The 19,090-nt window shown below is 37.7% G+C and overlaps 1 protein-coding gene across 1 annotated transcript in view; it reads left to right on the top strand.

The window, feature by feature from the left end:
* The window catches only part of LOC137126347 (zinc finger protein 469), a 177,412-nt gene that overhangs the window by 2,387 nt on the left and 155,935 nt on the right, over positions 1-19,090 (top strand). Inside the window, exon 2 of the mRNA XM_067503017.1 lies at positions 14,737-14,802. The gene's annotated coding sequence lies outside the window, so the exon portion shown is untranslated. The remainder of the gene's footprint in view (positions 1-14,736; positions 14,803-19,090) is intronic.

The following is a 19,090-nucleotide window of genomic DNA, read 5'->3' as shown; positions in this document are numbered from 1 at the left end:
ATATTTTGCAACTTTGCACATATTTTTGAGGTAGTTCACTCCCATTTCTTTATTGGCCCGTTTCTTATCACATTTGATTAGTGAAATAAAAAAAGGAGAGGAAGATGGGAGGACGATTTAGAGACAGAGACAAAAATATAGATTATATTATTCTCACAGAGTTAAGCCTGGTTATATTTTCCATTAAGTGCATTAGTCTAATACAATGCATTTCTCTGGAAATAATGTGGGGTGTGGTGTGGGGGAGAGGAGTAGACTTCAGATGGCTGGACTGTCTCTTGTATTAGAGCAATGCTTTTTCTTTAAGAAAGTGTTGAATTATGGGTTGGTTGTAATCTAATGTAACAGCGCTCGCAAATTTATCACTCACTTTCTAAAGTGAGGAATCCATTCAGTGGGTTTAAAAATAGATTTATTTGCTGTATGCTATGGGGTTTGATGCTTCGAGAGAAAATAAATTACTAAATAATGATTGGTTGGTCATAACCTTCAATATAATGACCATACTGTATACTGTAATTATTTTGTGAGAACCACATGGTTAATTTTAAGCTTAATTTATCTGTCTCTAATTCCCTGATACCTACAGCCTACAAAAAGTTGTCTTGAGGATCAAAACCTTTAAAGTTTGGTTGAAGTTACAATCTGTTCTGCCCAGCCCTCTCCATGTATCGATACAGCTTTGCTTTTCTCTTTCTACTGTGCCTTGCTCTGCCCAGTTCTTCAGGTAATCATCGTTGTGAAATGAAAAAATATTAACAATCAAGAAGAAATTGTGTTTCTTCTTTAATTGGTCAGGAGGGCAAACCTTTCCCAAAAACTTTAAGAAGTAAATATCTACACTGCTGCCAGTTCAGTTTAGTGAGGCTTTGACTGCAACATGCAATTAAAAAAATATGGGCTTTGTAAAGTGGATTTTTTTTTTGTGTGTGAATCTTAATAGTGATGATGTACTAATGTACTTGCTAAATTACTTTTATAGGAAGAATCTTTTTAATGTATGCACACTTCTCACTACCCAACACCCACAGCACTTGGCATTAGCTGTTTAAATATAGGTGCAACAGCTTTCTTTTACTCATTATATCCAACACATACTGTTCATTTCTCAGCACCTTCATGCATCCTCTGCAGCCTGTCACGTCATGACATTCTCTTTGTTTTTGTTAATGACCTCCAGAAAGTCTGTGGCAGAAATGAGAGGAGAGAAAACTAGCAACAGATCCTCATTAAGTCTCCCACTGTGAAATAAATCACATGTACTGCTTTAGATTGAAAACACAGGAAATGCAAGAAGGAGGATGTGAATTCACCCTTGCAGCTCAGTTAGATTTTGGCTGAGCTGTTGGTGTTTGGTGCTGTTGGATGGACCGTGGTTCAGGATTTTTGCCATAGTAAGGATGCAATTGAAGAAAGCAATGTGGAGGGAGAGGTTGGAGGAAAGCAGGGGGCTCAGTTACCTTCCAACTCAGACAATTATCTTCGTAATCACTGCTAAACAAGAAATGTTTTATTGCAAGGATGCGCCCTGTCTGCACCAATCAGCTCAGCTCCACTGTACAGATAAATGAGGTGAATGTTTTGGTACCCAGCTGTGTCTTGGCTCAACAATAGTTTAGTGCAATTAGACAGTGAGAATCAAGATCAGGAAACACCCTTAGGATTTGTGTTGTCCCTGTGGAGTAATATGATAAAGTGAGTGTGGCTGGCAGTGGCCCTCAGAAGGCCCAGGGAGAAATCACGTTCAAACTCGAAGAAAAGGAAAAAACCTGCACTGAGTGAACTCACAAACATAGAAATCTGCCAGTTCGTTGTAAGGGTAAAAGACGATGTAGCACCACTGAGATAGTGTTACCAGATCCATCAGCAACAGAGTGCACAATGGCCAACTTCGTAATATACTGCACTCCAGTACAACTCCATCACCCACTATTTATTTTTTTATTTCACCTTTATTTGATCAGGAAATCCCATTGGCCAAGATGGCAGCCCTACAAAATCAATGTACAAAATACATAAATAAACAATAAAACAGAATGACAGCTTTTCAAGCACAGAGACCTAACAAGAAAAACAATGACATTTCTCCCTCACTGCATTCTTTATGATACTCCTAAAATCGTGTATTTAGTTTGAGAGTTTTTTTGAAGGTTATTCCGTGACCATGGTGTATGATAGGAAAATTATGTTTTGTCAAGGTCTGTCCAAGCCTGAGGAACATTTAAGAACAACCACTTAGAGGTGCGCAGGTTATAACAACTATAATTGACAGAAATGAGGGTACTAAGGTATTCTGGAAGATTACGCTGCAAAGCCTTATAGATGAATATATACAAGTATTGTTATCTACAAATACTTAGTGGTGACCCTCAGTAAAAAACTCTTATCCCCTTTTTGACATTTTATTATGTCAAAATGGCGATAAGAGTATGAATCACACTTACAGCATGAATTATCAGCCATACTTTAAGTGTTGCCATAGTTGTTTGTTGTTGTTTATTGTTGTTGTGTAGGTATAGGACACTCAAGGGTGAACAGTCATGCTTAAGACTAAATTCTGTGCCATCTGTTACAGCTCTTCTTGATCACGTGATCAGTGGGTGGGGGAGTTTGGTTACAGTTTAAACACAAACACAGACACATTCTCAAAGGTCACATTTAAGATTTCCTGGCGTGTGTGTGGGTTCTAACCAACATATTTTATGTTTATATCTTTTTAGGAATATTCTTTGAAGAACTTTTTTCTTTCTTGGCTTGGGTTGGCAAACCTCTAGAACAACCCCTAAATTCTATGAGCACATGGCTATGTGTGCTCTGGTTTGTGTTTTGTATGGAATTGTGCACACTACTCTAACTCTTTCCATTTGGGGACCATAAAGTATATGTTATCCTACCCTGTCTCCTAAAAATTAAATTTTTATGCAACTAAACTGCAAACACCTTTAAGGTTTTTGAAGTGAACGTAATCAGTAATTACGTAATTCTCCAATGCATCATATTTTGAATAAATGAAGCTGGCTGGCATGCATACAATGTACAGGACTGTCATGCCGCAGACCTGAGTATGACTCCAAAGTCCCATTTGTGGTTAGGTTTAGGCAACAAAAGCCCTTTAGTTGAGGTTAGAGAAATTTAGATTTTAGATGCAAATAAACACAAATTGTCTGAAGTTACTGTTACATGAACAAAAACATATTCAAGTTTTTAGCAAACATACTGCATAGTGTAGCTTTATACAGTGCAATAGAAAAATAATCTTCAAGGCACAGAGTCGTTTTTTCACTGATATTTTTGTTTTCACTTTTTGTGGGATGATAACCTGCAAACCTGGTTTAAAATTCAGAAAACTAAATCACATCTCACAATAATCCTTTTGAATCGTGTTGATTCATCATCTCAAAGTTATTGTACAGTATTTCTTTCTTACCAAGTCCTAATTCAACATTATATATTGTATGTACATATACTATGTATAGTACATACATATATGTACATATTGTATGTACTATTGTATGTAGAACATTTCTGGATGTTATCACTCATCCAATGTTCTTTTGTAACTTCCTATCTGTGCTCTACACACCTACAGAAAAAGTTCAGTGGTGAACAACTTGCCAATAAAATTAAGATTATTCTGAAATGGAATTAAAAGTTGTAAATTATTAATTCTTGTTATAATTGCTGAACTTCTTATTATAGCTTTTATTGAGGTAACAGAAGGATCAATAGCTGCTGACAAGATAACATCAGGTGTGTGTCAGGGATGAATAATGAAATAGAATCATTCCTAGTTCATGATGCATCTGAATATATATCAACAGAAACATGATACTTGAGAATTTGTGTATTGGAGCTGTTGTCACATCTGTACATTTTATGTAATTTATTTCTGTTGTAAGAGCACTGCATTTTTAAATGTAGACACGGATAACCTGTTTACATTCAAACAGAGCATAAGAATGGAGAACAAAGATTTAAGTGACTTTGAGCCTGGCATGTTGTTTGGTGCCACATGGGCTGCTCTGAGTATTTCATGTACAACCATCTCTGGGGTTTACAAAGAATGGTCTGAAAAAATCATAAAATATCAATTGAGTGGCAGCTCTCTGGGATAAAATGTGTGTGTTGGACCCAACACTGTGCAGTCAAGGTGTATGCTGTTCCCTCAGTACTTTATTTCAAAGTGAGCAGATACATGGTTTAGTGTTGATTTCAAAGGCTGCACTGGCATTTGTGTTTACTTTCAGTCTGAAGTCAGTCTGAAGACTTACTGGCAGTGAATTAATGTATCATTAGTCTGAAAAACCAGAACTATCTTGTTAGAGTTATAGCAAAAACATTAGGTGGAGATAATTCAACTATTTGGAACATTCCTAAAAAGAAAGAAGGCACTGGTGAGCTTAGAGAAACAAAGGACCAAGAACACTACAGCAGACAACTGTGTTGGAGGAGACGAACCCTAACACAGGGGGTTTACTACAAGATGGAAACTATAGGTAAATCTGAGAAACAGGAAGACCAGAGTGTACAGTGTATATATTCTACAAACACATCAAATGTTGCAATGAAATTCGATCTCTGCATTTAACCATCCCCCTGGGGGAGTAGTAGGTTCCACAAGCAGCACCCAAGTATTCTGCTGTCAAGGTCTGTAGAGTTCTGAAACACCATCCTATAGACAGATGACAACATTATCAACCTTTTGCTAGGGTGATGGGAAGAAAGGTTTTGAAAATGGAGGAACTACTGTTCAAAGCATACCAGCTCATCTATGAAGCATTATGGAAGTAGTGTTAAGGTTTGGGCAAAGACTTTAAAACCTGAACTTTATTGGCATTTCACAGTGCAGATGGATGACCTAAAGCATACTGTGAAAGCAACCCAAAACGTTTTTTAAGGAATGAAGTCAAAGACCTAACCTGATTCCAATTTTGCATGCATTTCACTTGCTTAAGGCAAAACTAAAGGCTACATGCCTTCAAAACAAGGAAGAACAGAACAGCTGTTCTAAAGGCTGGCAGGGCATCAACATGGAAGAAACCCTGCATCTGATATCTTTGGGTTTCAACATTTACTGCAATAATTTGCAGCCAAGAATTAAAACACAGATAATCATGTTTTTTCCAAATAATTTTGAGCCTATAAAATAGGTACATTATGTGTGAAAATGACTGGGTTTATTTAGTATTTCAACCAAATCCCCAAATTAAAGCAGACCCTGTCACACGATAAATAGCAGTTTAATCAATTTCTTACATTGTATTTGTGTTTTGGTGTTCAAAAAGACTATAAACACACACAGCTCTCTGAACTTTTTGTATTGCTCTGACACCACTTAGGCGTGTGGCTTGATAGGCCTGCTATGCATAGTTGTGAATGATGTGAATGCTACCCTGGATAATTGGAAACATATACTGTTTCTGGGTCATCTTTAGATATGTTTTTTCTTTCTAAGGCAGAGTTTTCTGTGTTTTCTGTCTGAATAATTTTCAGTGTGTTTTTCAAGTGTTCCTGAGCCCACACATTGATTTCCACTGCAAAATTTAGAGTTTTTAATATAATGCCACCTCAGAAACGCACTCACGAAATAATGGTTTTCAGCTGTGTCCTTTACATATTTTAATGATGATAATGATTTTAAGGAATTCTTAGCAGTTTTAAACTGAGAAAAGTTATTTAAAGTTGCTGAAAAATTTGACCACACGTTTTACAAATTGGTAAAATTTGCCCTATCTTTATTTCTAATTGACTCAACCTTTCTGCGATGCCTTTTTTACAGTATACCCAATCATGATACTGGCCGGTTACCAACTAATCTCATTACTTGTCATAAGTTCTAACGTGTTTTTAACATTACACAGCTTTTCCAGTGTTGTGTTGGGTTTATCCCAAAATGTTTGAAAAACAATACTAGCACAAAATTCAAAATGAGCATATATGTTTAAAAAACAGTCACATTTTGCACAGATATTCCAACTTTTCTCAAAACAGTGATGTAAAAACAACAGAACAGCTGAGACCTTGAGGTGTTTCTCAGGGCAGCCAAACACATGTGTGTGTGATGCATCATAATCTGTTTCCTTTTGGGCACATGGATTCATGATTTTCTTTAAGAGGTGTAGTTTATTGTTGTAAGTAAAAAATTATTTTGGAAGTAAATAATTAAAATGTAACATACAGACATTTTATGAGTTATTTCTTGGTGGGAGTAATTGTTTTTTAAAGGAAAGGACATTAAAGTGTTATAGTAACTGAAATACAATAGATTTCAGATTAGTCATACCTCTCTGGGCTTTAAAGGCTGATTGTCATTTTTACATCATGCACATTTATGACTGCAACAGTGCTGTGTTGCTAGTGGAATGGAAGTCTTTTATATAGAACCAGTGCACAAACATAACAAGCTACTATTACTAAACCCTTTGTTTGTCAGTATATTAAGCTGAACTCCTCCCAAAGTGTTACTGTGTATCAGGATGAGACTGGGTCTGTTGGGTTTGTTTAGCTGCACTGATATACAGTCATGGCCAGAAACCTCGGCACCCGAGCAAATTTTTTTAGGAAAATTGTTCCAATTGCAAATGTTTTGGTATTCACATGCAACAACACAAGAAAACAGAGAATAAAAGTAAAATCTGATACAATTCCACACAGAACTCCAAAAAAGCACTGAACAAAGTTATTGGCACCCAATAATTACTACCACAAATTATTTGGTAGTGCCCCCTTTGGAAAAAATAACTAAAACCAATCCCCATCTGTAACCATGAATGAGTTTCTTACACCTCCTATTGGTTCCCTCTTCTTTTGCAAACTGCTCCATGTTATTCAGATTTGAAGGACGCCTTCTCCCAACTGCTATTTTGAGATCTCTCCACAGGTGTTCTATGGGATTCAGATCTGGACTCATTGCTGCCAATTTCAGAACTCTCCAGCACTTTGTTTGTAACCATTTCTGAGGGCTTTTTGGAGTGTGTTCAGGTCATTGTCCTGCTGGAAGACCCATGACCTCTGGTGGAGACACATCTTTCTGACACTGGCCACTATGTTGCACCCCAAAATTCTTTGGCAGTCATCAAACTTCATGATACTGTTAACACAGTCAAGGCATCCAGTGCCAGAAGCAGCAAAGCAACCCCAACACATCTTCCAACATCCACCATGTTTGACTGTAAGGACAGTGTTCTTTTCTTTGAAGGCCTCATTTCTTCTTCGGTAAACAGTGCCAAAAAGCTCTACTTTTGTCTCATCTGTCCACAGTACGTTCTCCCAGAAGGATTGTGGTTTTATCACATGTATTTTGGAAAACTCCAGTCTTGCCTTTTTATGCCTTTGTTTCAGCAGCGGTGTGTCCTGCTGGGTCATTCAGGTGGTGACGCATAGTTGTACCATGTTGTGTCTGAAAATCAGCTTGAATTTGTTTTGGAAGTTAACCTGGGTTCTTTATCCACCAATCGAACAATCCTTCGTTGTAATTAGTGGGAGAGCTGTAAGCACAGCTCTCACACTTATGAGATCCTTTTCTTTATTATTATTATTATTTCGCCGTTTTTCGGTCACTATCTCCTCCTAGACGGTTTGTCGTAGAAACTTCGTTCCACTTCCTAAACGTAGGTCTCTTTTAGGAGATCTATGCTATTACTTTTCTTATTAATAACTTTTATACTTTTTATTATATTTCACTTTTTATCAACTTTTTTTCCCATTGAAAATGAATGGAAGCCACTTAAAACTTCCCTTCAACTTGCCACTTTTCATCTGCCTCTTGTGTCATCATACTTTGGAGTAGAAACTTCATTTAAACTTTATACGGGTCTAGATCCTTTCAACTTTTTCTGGGTGGATCAGCTTCTTTGTATCTTTTATACTTTTTGAATAATCGCAGTTTTAGTTTTAGGCAACTTTTGGAGCTTTTTCAACTTTTCCATTAGTGTGTATTGCGGAATGTTGGAGCAGCTAGAGTGGGTGACATCACACGCACTCTAACTTTTCAGCTTCCACTTTTAGCAACTTTTTTCCTTCTTTTCCTTCTTTCCTTCAATCAACTTTAATCTTACATAAACAAACTATACATCAGAATGTAGGTATTTTTGTCTTCTTTCAGTAAATATAACTCTCATAGTGACAGGACTGACGGTTCTTTCTCCAAGAGTCCAGAAGCGGAGAGAGTCTGTACTGTCTGTACCGTCTGAAACTCCCATTGGAGCCCATTATAACAGAGGTTCTTAAATTCTCCTCAAATCACAAACGGGGGGCTGTTTTCAAATTGCCACCACGCCTTCATTTTATGGAGTATATTCAAATAAAGTACATCAGTGTGTTCATTGAAGCCTTTTGTCACTCACAGTTTTTGAATTGTTTCGATAGGACTAATACTTTTTCATATTTTGAGCATTTTGCGAGGCATAGTCTCAGTACTTTTCCAGCCTGCCTTTGCATTTGGCTCACATGACTCAGCAGGCAGGCAGCAGTCATTGTCATGGTAACGGACACAGCTGCATGACGTCATGTAATCAGCCTCAGAGCTGTGTCCACACACTTTACCTGAGTTTTTCTCCCTCAACATACACAGTGGAGACACACACAGACACACACCCTCACAGACAGGAAATACCCTTTCAAAATAAAAGCCTTTCATAATATTTTATCCACTTTTTAGCATTTAAATGCTAAAATGACTTTGTGGTGAAGTTTCCCTACACACACACCCTCACAGATAGGAAACACACTTTCAAAATAAAAGCCTTTCATAATATTTTATCCACTTTTTAGCATTTAAATGCTAAAATGACTTTGTGGTGAAGTTTCCCTACACACACACACCCTCACAGACAGGAAACACACTTTCAAAATAAAAGCCTTTTATCATTCTTATTTTAATTATTTAGCATTTAAATGCTAAAATGAGTTTGTTTTGAAGTCTCCCTACAGTGGACACACAAACTACCACACAGACACAGACAGGAAACACACTTTCAAATTAAAAGCTCTTTTCAACTTTTTTTTCTCAACAGTTTTTCAGCATTAAAATGGTTCCTTCATTTCTAAGTAGTTACTTCTAGCTTTTTTCTTTACACTTTAATAGCAACTTTTTGACTTTGCTTCTTTTTTTTTTTCTTTTAACTTTGGGAATATTTACCTTTTCCTTTGTTTCTTACTACTTCTTTCCACTTTTGTTAATCAAGTTGTTGCTTTTTCACTTCTTCCTTTACACTTTTAATAGCAACTTTTTTACTTTGCTTCTTTCTTTGTTTCTTTGAACTTTGGGAATATTTACCTTTTCCTTTGTTTCTTACTACTTCTTTCAACTTTTGTTAATCAAGTTGTTGCTTTTTCACTTCTTACTTTTTTCTTTACACTTTCAATAGCAACTTTTTACTTTGCTTCTTTTTCTGTTTCGTTACACTTTAAATATCAACTTTTTACTTATTTACTTCCTCCATTGTTACTTTCTACTTTTTTTTTCTTTTCTGAATTCAACTTTTCTTGGGATTTTGGATTTTTTCCTTTTATTGTCATCTTCTTTCTTTCTCTTTTTGTTCGTATTTATCTCTCTTCAGCGTTTGCGGCTTTGAACGTGCAAACGCCTCTGCTCTCAGCAGCTTCTGAGCGGTCGGCCTCTACCGGGCGACTTAACAGCTCTCCCACGTAATTTCCTTGGAAATTGCCTTTTCTAGTTTTTCATTAATTTTGCTCTTCCGTCCAGGTCCAGCGAGGTTAGCTACAGTTCCATGGGCTGTGAACCTCTTGATGATATTGCGCACAGTGGACACAGGAACATTAGGATCTCTGGAGATGGACTTGAGATTGTCCATGTTTTTCCACAAGTTTTCTCTCAAATCTACAGACACCTATTTTTCTTTCTGTTCTCCAAGCTCAGTGTGAAACACAACACAACTTTTCTCCATTGCAACTGGTTAAAAGTTTGATTACTATATTGCCCACCCCTTTTACTTGCCACAGGTGTGTCTAAATGCAAATTACAGGAGCATCACATGCTTGAAAAGCAATTGTTTTGTTACAATTTTGACAAGGTGCCGAAAATTTTGTCCAGTCCATTTTTGAGTTCTGTGGGAATATTTATCAAGGTTGACTTTTCTTCTTTGTTTTTTTTGTGTTGTTCCAGCATAAATTAATACAATAAGCATGTGAATACCAAAACATTACATGACTGAGGGGCCAGAAAAAAAGGACATGTTTGATATTTTGGTGTGTTTTCAGTTATTTATTTTTTAAACCTGTTCAAATGCTTTACATTTTTGGTTTAGGTTAGCAGAATGAGAGATTCTGTGTGAGCAAAAGTTGATAAGTATTATGATAAAATATTTGATGCAGGCCATAACTGACAAGGGCCTACACATTCCCTAAGACCTATGAAGTCACTGCTTGTGCTGTATTTTTGTTAGACATTAGGCCTTAGTCATTTCCAAGCCATCTTTGTATTAGTTTACTATATGATTTCAAATTTTTGCTGTGATTGCTTCCATATGTCAGGCTCCAAGCTTTAGAGGCTACATAGGGTATAGTATCTGTGGATGTGTGTGGGGTTTCAGGAGCCCCTCTAATGGGTTTAAACAATCATAGAGCCCACCTGGATGCATCAGTAGAGCATGCACAGAAGCCTGCTGCTGAAAAGGTTGGTCGTGGGTGGTGGAATAATGTGAGCACTGTCAGGGGAGCAGTGAAAAGATAGAGGGGCATGCAGGGCAGACTGAGGGAAAGAAGAGATTTTGGGCAGACGCATTCCTGGGCTTGCCTGATACTGATGATGGAATCTGTAGTATAAGGATCCCTAAAACAGATGCACCCAGCTAGGGCATCACACATACAGTATAGCTTACTCCAAAAGTATGGAAATCCATTTGCCTGCGTTTGCTTTACACTGAAGTAAATGATCCCAGTGAGTTTGGGATCAAAACATGGATATGAGATGAAAGCTTTTATTATCTATATATACTAAACAACATAAAACATATCACCTTCTGTATCAGATTATTCAAACGTAATTGTGCAAAATATATTAGAACGGATATTTTTAGAATAAATAAAACTTATAATGGTTTGCATATGCTTTGTTTGAAATAACTCAATGACATTATGATTACCTATTTTCTTCTCTAGGCTTTGTTTTGAAGGGTCTCTCCCTTCAGTCTCCTCTTCAGCAGGTTAAATGCATGTTCAGATTGGTTTAATGTGATTGATTTGGCCTTTTTAAAATCTTAAAATCTTTGTCCCCTCTGATAAATTCTTTCGTTGAGGAGAGTTTCTTTTGGATGAATTTCTTGAAAGGTACATTATATAGTTGGCTCAGTTGGCAGAGTGGCCTCCTACCGACCATAGGGTTAGAGGTTCCCTCTCCAAAGCCCCGCTCTTCTCGACCACATGTCAAAGTGTCTCCGGGAAAGACTCTAAACCCCCAACAGTCCATCCCCAGCTGTGCAGTGCCTGTCCCAAGCCCGGTAGAAATTGGGGAGGGTTGTGTCAGGAAGGGCATCTGGCGTAAAAACTGTGCCAAATCAACATGCAGACAAAATGATCCGCTGTGGTGACCCTGAACTCACAGGATAACCCAAATTATGTAATTATTCCAATTATTTTGCTGCAAATATATTAAGTTAAATCTTTACATTTCTAAGCCTGATGTAAGTACAAGCTATGACACATGGAGAAGGATGATTACCTGGCAATAAGTGTGCGTTTGATTCCATGACATTTTTAGAGTGAATTTACCAATTCCCTTCATATAATAGGCAGGATATGTTTAAAACTGTCCACAAGAAGCACAAGGAGCTTTGTTGTCAGTTCTACCCCAGGTGGCATGTATGTCTGTCCAAATGACTTGTGTTGGGAATTGCACAGGAGAACTTGGGAAAACAGCTGTGGCCATTTGAGAACATACAAAAACAGTCCCACCACGATTTTCCATTGTAAAGAGCTTGCACTGTGATCAAATGACAAATAAAGAGTTTGGCAATTTATTCAGTTCATCTTTCTGGCTAACTGTCATGGTGGTGGTGAGAAGCCAGCAGTGTCAGTGGTGAAGAAGACCCCAAACTTTATAAGAGTAGGAGGGGGAGGAGGCCTAAGAAGGGAATAGATTTAAATATCCAACTTTTAATTTGGAGCACCGTCGTAATCATTTTCTTATTGTAATTTTGAACAATTGTGGCTTTTTCCTCTTTTACTATGTTTTAGGTCACATAGTTAACACATCATATAGATTTTGGATTGCAGATGTAAAAATCTTTCCTCTCAAGTGAAAAGCTCCCTTCTTAGATAATAATGCTCAACAATTACCCAGTCAGCCAAGACAAGCGTGTAAACACAGTCACCCAAACTCAGTGAAACAGGTTAAAGATATACAATTTTTTGTGTGCAGAAAAGAAAAAAAACATTAGTTTGAAGGTTATATCTTTCAGTTTCTGCAGCTCATGGTAACATGAGAATGATATTTACAATGTTTTGATAAGAACCAAGTGTTGCACAGGGTTTTGGCTGCAACTCTTTGGCTCAAGTGTCACTGATCTGCACTGGCAGGGTACTTGTGAGCAGCAGAGCATCCTCATGTGCTGTCAGTGTTTGTGCTGAACCCAGTCTCCTCTGTCTGTTCCAGAGACACATCTCACTGTTTGTTGAGTGAAAGTTACAATGTGCAGTACATGGACTCTGAAAAAAGGAGGCCTGTGGGCCTTTGAAAATAACAGCTTTCCAATACTACACACTGAGCACAGCCAATACATCTTGATTCAAAACATGTGCATAAAAACATCCTAATGCTTTTTCAGAAAAGTCTATGAAGAATATTGTTTGTTCTGTGGCAGTTGTCTTGTCATTATGAATTTAGATTCAGACAATGTGGCTTGAGGGTCTTACTGAAAATGCCCTGTTTTGTGGAGGGGGATTCATTTATTTCTTTGAATATTTACACTGCAAGACCACAGTGGGTATAAACAAACAGGGCCAGCATAACTATGTTGCAGACAATAAGATATAGATCACACATGACTGACACACTCTCTCTCTCTCTCTCTCTCATATATATCAGTGCAACTCATTATCAACCTTGTAGGCCTCAGCAACAGGTCTTCAAGGTCAGTAAACAGCTGAAAACCTGCAAAAGCCACCTTCATTTCCCCATCTTTGTTGTGTCCTGCTCTCCACCTGTTAATGATGTGTTTTATTTGTCTCACTTGTCTCTCAGTCTAATCTGTTGTGGGTAGTGGCACCAAGCAGGGGGTTTTACCTTGAGTTTGATTGCTAGCATGATCCCCCATTCCCTGGATCTTTTTTAGACCTAGATGCACACTGTGGTTTTTCCTGTCTACATAGCCTATAGAAGTATCACAGCTACTGTACTGTAATTGCCCACAATGTCTTCCATATGTGGTTGTTGTATTCTACTGTTGCAGCTTTTACCTCATTGTTATCGGAGAGACTGAGAAACCGACATGTCCTAGGACTGTAGCGTTAGCTTCTTTCTTTGCACAAATATTAAAAAAAAAAAAGGTAGTTAACTCAGGTGATCGTACCCCTAGAAAACAAATTACTGTACCACTACTAAAAAAGAGCAGTCAGATGATTTTCTTAGGAAAAAGTAATATTTTGCCAGTTCTCAGTTGGTGTTGAGGTCTTTGCTGTATGACTCATCACTGTCATCCTTGATATTTCATTCTTTCGAACATTATCATATTCGTATATGGGGGCGGGGAACACTTCTATAACATGAGTTATTGTCAGTTTTTCCAATAATATATCACTCTATGCTGGGGGCTAGGAGGAGAGCATACTTTTTATGTTCCTCATCCATAAGATCATTCAAAGGACCATGCATGTTCTCACAAGTAACTGTGTATCCTTTTCTTGCCAGCTGTCACATTTCAGAATCCCACTGTCTTTTGTTTAGTAGAGTTGACATTTACCAAATATTTAGCTATTTTTTAGTGAGTTGTGAAATGCTGGTTGTTGTATTACATTTTATTGCTCTACTGTATATGTCCAGAAGTAAATCTGTGAATAAACGAAAACAGCACTTTGAGCCTTTTTTAAAGAAAATATGTCCCTTCCTTAATTAATGAAGCAGGAAAATATTCAGAGTAAACAGGGAGACTCTCTCACTTTAAGCCACTGTGTTTTAATTGGCTTCCTTGCACTTTTTGGATTTCCTGAGTTTGACTGACATGGTGTCGTTGCCATCGCTTTATTCACCTCTCCAAAGCATTCCTATCTTTCATATGATGTCGAACATGGAAATCAAATTTATTTTATTAGCTGTTGCTGTGAATCTAGCACACATGAACCTTGTGACTTGATAGCGATCCCAGTGTTTGGCATCATGTGTCTTACTGATGCAATACGTGGGCCGGGCTGTTCTCTTGTCATTTTACTGATTGATTTGCATTGTTTTGTATTGTTACATTGTTTATCTTGCTGGAGATATGCAGGGTTTTTATTTGACAATTAAAGTGTGGCCAAGAAGCTTAACAATTTGCGCTTTCCTATGCCGTGGTAAGAGATACTGGGATTAGAAGAATTGCTTTTATTTCGATCTTAAAGATGATTATTTAATTGTTATTACCTGGGTGTGACTGTCTTCCATGCATTTGCATGTGCAATGTGTACCCACATACATCTAACTAAAGTTTTTTTCTTCTTTAACTTATTGGGTAATTGGTAATTTTTTCAATGATGTGTCTGACTGTTTAAAAAATGACTGTTCTCCACTCTTATCCCTAATAGGAAAGTGTGACCAAACAGCAGAGAGCAACTGCAGAAATAGGTACATCTCATATAGAAACATAAAAAGTAAGTACTAAATTATTTAAGCATGTAATAACCATTACTCAGTTATTGTTTTGGATGTATATGCATATCTATGGTAATGTATGCAGGCTAATGGTGAACACATACACTGTACATTACCATCTTTGGAAAACAAAATCTGAATACAAGTGAGAAATGCACACTGTAATCTACCAAGAAAAGATATTGTATATATGTTATATTGTATATTTAGATTTTAGATTTCTTACAAATATCTAAAATATTAAACTGTAAAAACATTAACAGTTGTCTTACATTTTTTTAAGCATCCTGATACAGATAGTTGCTTAGAAAAAACTCTAATGTTTGGTCCAAAAATAGTGTTCGGCTTTGAAACTGTAAAGTCTTAAAGGAGAACTCAATCAAACACTCTGTGTGCATTAATAGCACCTCGGGACATTTTGTAGCAAAATGTCTTCACTGAAGATAACAGCTGTGGTCAGATTGCACTCACAGCTGTTAGTTTCTGATTAAATACAATTTTGTTTTATGACCACCTCAAATAAGCCCTAATTATTATTATAGTGAAAGTGAATTGACTGTCTAGTGGCTGACTATGGAAAGTTTAAATTATCCTTCGACTTTATGATCCATGTTGTTTTTACATTTTGAACTTTTTTGAGTCTCTTGTTGGATTTTAACATCAAGCAGCTACACACACTCACAGCAAATCACCACAGCTCTCTTGAACAACATAAATTGGCTAGAGAGCATTGCCATGTGCATACATCATGTGCATGTAGCCTTTATTCAGCAAGGATCTGTGATGCCTGGCCCAGTCACTAGAGGGCAGTGCTATAGTAGTTGCAATGTTCAGATATTGTTCAAATAAACAAACTAATGTGATGACTGATGACAGGTATAAGGTTTAAGCTATTATTAATATTTTAATGTCATCTTCATGTTGTTTTGCTGTATTTGGCAAGTACTTGGTAACATCACTGGTATGCTGTGAAGAGTAAGTATGCCTTATTACCATTGAATTTCCTAATTAGTTATCAAAGAGCTAAACATTGTGGATCTTTAAATTGTTATCAGTGTACCCCTCTGTAAAAAACGCCTGTAGGTTGCAGGTAAATACATAATTAATTAAATTAAACTGGAGGAAATCTGAAGAACATGAAGACCAGTTTCCAGATCTTGAGATCTGCTTCCTTCAGGCCTCAAGGCCTCTCTCACACATTTTAGAAAACACAGCATGTTTTCTTTACAAGTTTACCATATGAAAATTACTTCCTCCTTCCTTCACTTCCTTTGGAATCACCCTTAAAATTAAATTTGTCCCTGAAATCAATTTGGGTGCATTGAGGAATTCCTCAAACTATGCTATTCACAGCACTAATGTCTTTAAGAAGAGAAAAGGGAAAGCACTGATAGTTCTTTCTAGGGTGTGTTATCTCAGGAGTTTTACATTTGGTTATTTGTTGTTTATATAAGATAAAACTTTCAGGCCATATTCATGTTGCAATAATCAAACAGTTCAGATGTCCTCCTGAATAAACATTTTAGTTGCAATTAAGAATTGATTAAGGTCAGATTGAGCTGATACCATGGCAATTTTCTTTATTACACGGCTGTCAAAAGTGCAACCCTTAGTTAAGAACGATTGGTGAAAAGTTTTATGCTATTGGACACAGAATTTTGAGTTTTACATTAATGAGCAAAGACGGAACTACAGTAGCACTGCAAATGCTACAACCTTTGCATTGCTTCTGTGTGCTGAGACTCAAAGCCATGCACAGGGATAATCATGTTAATGGCAGCACTGTTAGACAGGAGGCAGAGCTTCAAAAGCCATGGTGTGGTAATTGAAAGGCCCACTGTATTTTGGAGGTAAGTGTCACCTCTTTTTCTCATTGGATCCTTACCCTAATGTGTGCAGTGATTTATGAGCTGTGTTGCAAATGCTAGGAGAAGTTCTCGTCTGGGGACTGACATCCACCCACTGATTGCCACTATTTGTCTATGTGCAGTGTGTTTGTGTCTGATATATATGTACATAGGCATGACAAAATGGGAGTGAGACTGCTGTAAGGTTGGTTAAAGGCAATATGAACAGGTCTCTTTCAGTCTGTCTGAGGGTGTTTTCCTTGTGTGAGACCTGTATCTTTTAAGGTCTAGAGTTTAACGCCTGTAACTGGGTCCAGTATGGTTTCATTCTGCTAGGTGATAAAGGATTGTATTTTGAATGGAGCAATATAAACTCTAAAAAAATGGCCTTAAGTGCCACTCACTTTTAAATAGAAAAATTTTGCGGCTTGACAAAGACCTGGTAGAAGCAGGCTTCTGCGTTTTTGCAGATATTTCATGCTAATATCTTGAGCTTTGTGTCCTTTGTGCAGAGATTAGTTTCATCCTGCTAATCTTCCACCTGCGAGGCTGAACATGTTGTTTGGACAGGTCTGTGTTGTACTCTAGCCATAATGAACCTCTGCCAGCATCAGCTCACATCATCCACTGACAGACTACTGTGGAAATGAAGAAAGTGTGTATAGTAGGTTTTGTGGCAATACGTGTCACTGCTGGTTAAGTTTGCCTGTAAGGATTTTTGTTTTCTGTAAACAGTTTGCATTGGTTGCATGGAAGAATGCATTCCAGAGATTAATTTTTGTATATGAACGTTTGGGTAAATGCACTGCATGCCCTTCAGCACAGGCAGCAATTTGTGTGGAAAGGAAATAGGAGGTGTCCAGAGAGCTTGTGCCACATAAAATAGTTTTACATAGTTATGTTTGTGTGTGCCTCCTTTCTTTCCTTCTCACTTAGAGCTTGTGTGTGCATGTGTATGTGTGTGTGTGTCTGTGAGTGCGTGTGTGTGCGTCTGGACCACCCAAAGCCTTTGAGTTTACAACAATAACAGGTCCACTCCTTCCAGTGCTATGGTAGTGGTTTCATTCGAGGAGCTGCAGACGGATGAGATGCTATCAGTCCTCACAACAGCATCAGCAGACAAACTGTTTAGTGGATGTGTCACAGCTGTGTACCAGGATATTCGCCCTACAGAGCCTATGTTCTACAACCTACATTTGCAGAATCCCAAATATACTGTCATTGTGAGACAAGTCTGGTGTTCTTAGCAAACACCATCATGGCACACTCTGTTCATCCTTCTGCTAACAGATGTGCAAGTTTGATGTTGCAGTTAGTCTTTTTTTCTTACAATAAGCCTCTCTTACAAATTGCAGTGGTTTTAACAATCTTCTCTTTTTAGTCAAGACTGTTTCTCTACTTTTTTTTGCACCTTTACGTCTGTGTAAACAACTATTTCTGGTTAGACGGCATTTTCATTTTTGTCATTCTTTATTCTGTGATTCTTTTTCCTCCTGCTGAGTGAAAATACACTGTGGTAATTAATATGATAATATGTGTGGTGGCATAATTTTTTCCAGCCTCTGCTGTTAGCCATGTTAAATTGAGCTCTGAGTTTTCAGCTGGAAACACTGAGGAGAGGCCTAGTACAGTATGTCTCTGTCAGTGCTTGGCCAGTTAAAGAGGGGAAATAATATTTGTTTTTTGGAGGGAAAAGCACTTTACCCACAGCCAGAACTATTCCTCTTATAATTAAGTGAAAATGAAGCTGTGTCCACCTGAACAGAAATTCTTGCTTGGTGTGGAGCAGCACAGGTTTTAAAGGGTTTTAGTCATTTTCTCATGAACTGGAAAAACAATTTAGCATGCTAACACATTGTATGTGAACCACAGAAACTGTAGTGTAGATTCAGCATGATGATTTATTGCTCTGCACTGTTTAGCCTCAGGAATTAAATGCGCTGATGTGTTTGATCAAAAGGGAATTCAATCACAGAGTCACTTACTGTATGCTTTGAAACATTTTTTTTAAATTGTTTTATGCTGTAGATTGGTTTCCCAACACCCTAGCTCTAATGGGCTGTTTATGTGCAAAGTACTGATTTATGGTATTAAATGACAGTAGAATACTCAACTGTGGTTGAACTGGGTGCAGTAAACTACTCAGATGCCCATGGCTGCCAATCCCCCAGTCTGTCTAGACGGGGTAAACACCAGGCTTTATAGACCTGCCAACTGACAGTGTCTGATGATTGGGTTTGTGGGATACAAGAGGCCTTGTTGATGCTAAAATTGATTGACAGCTAGTTACAGTGTTCTTATGTATTTGTGTGCGTTTTTGTCTGTCTGCCGGTGAATCGGTCTGTCTGTGCGTTTGTCTGTCTGTGTGTGCGTGCATCTGCCCGCCTGCCTGCACGTGCGTGCGTGTGGAATTTGGGGATGTAGAGCAGTGGTGCCATCA

Source organism: Channa argus, chromosome 4 (assembly GCF_033026475.1).
Source record: "Channa argus isolate prfri chromosome 4, Channa argus male v1.0, whole genome shotgun sequence".
In the NCBI taxonomy this organism is placed as follows: Eukaryota; Metazoa; Chordata; class Actinopteri; order Anabantiformes; family Channidae; genus Channa; species Channa argus.
The sequence above is the reverse complement of the archived record's forward strand: the minus strand, read 5'-3'. Positions and strand labels throughout refer to the sequence as shown.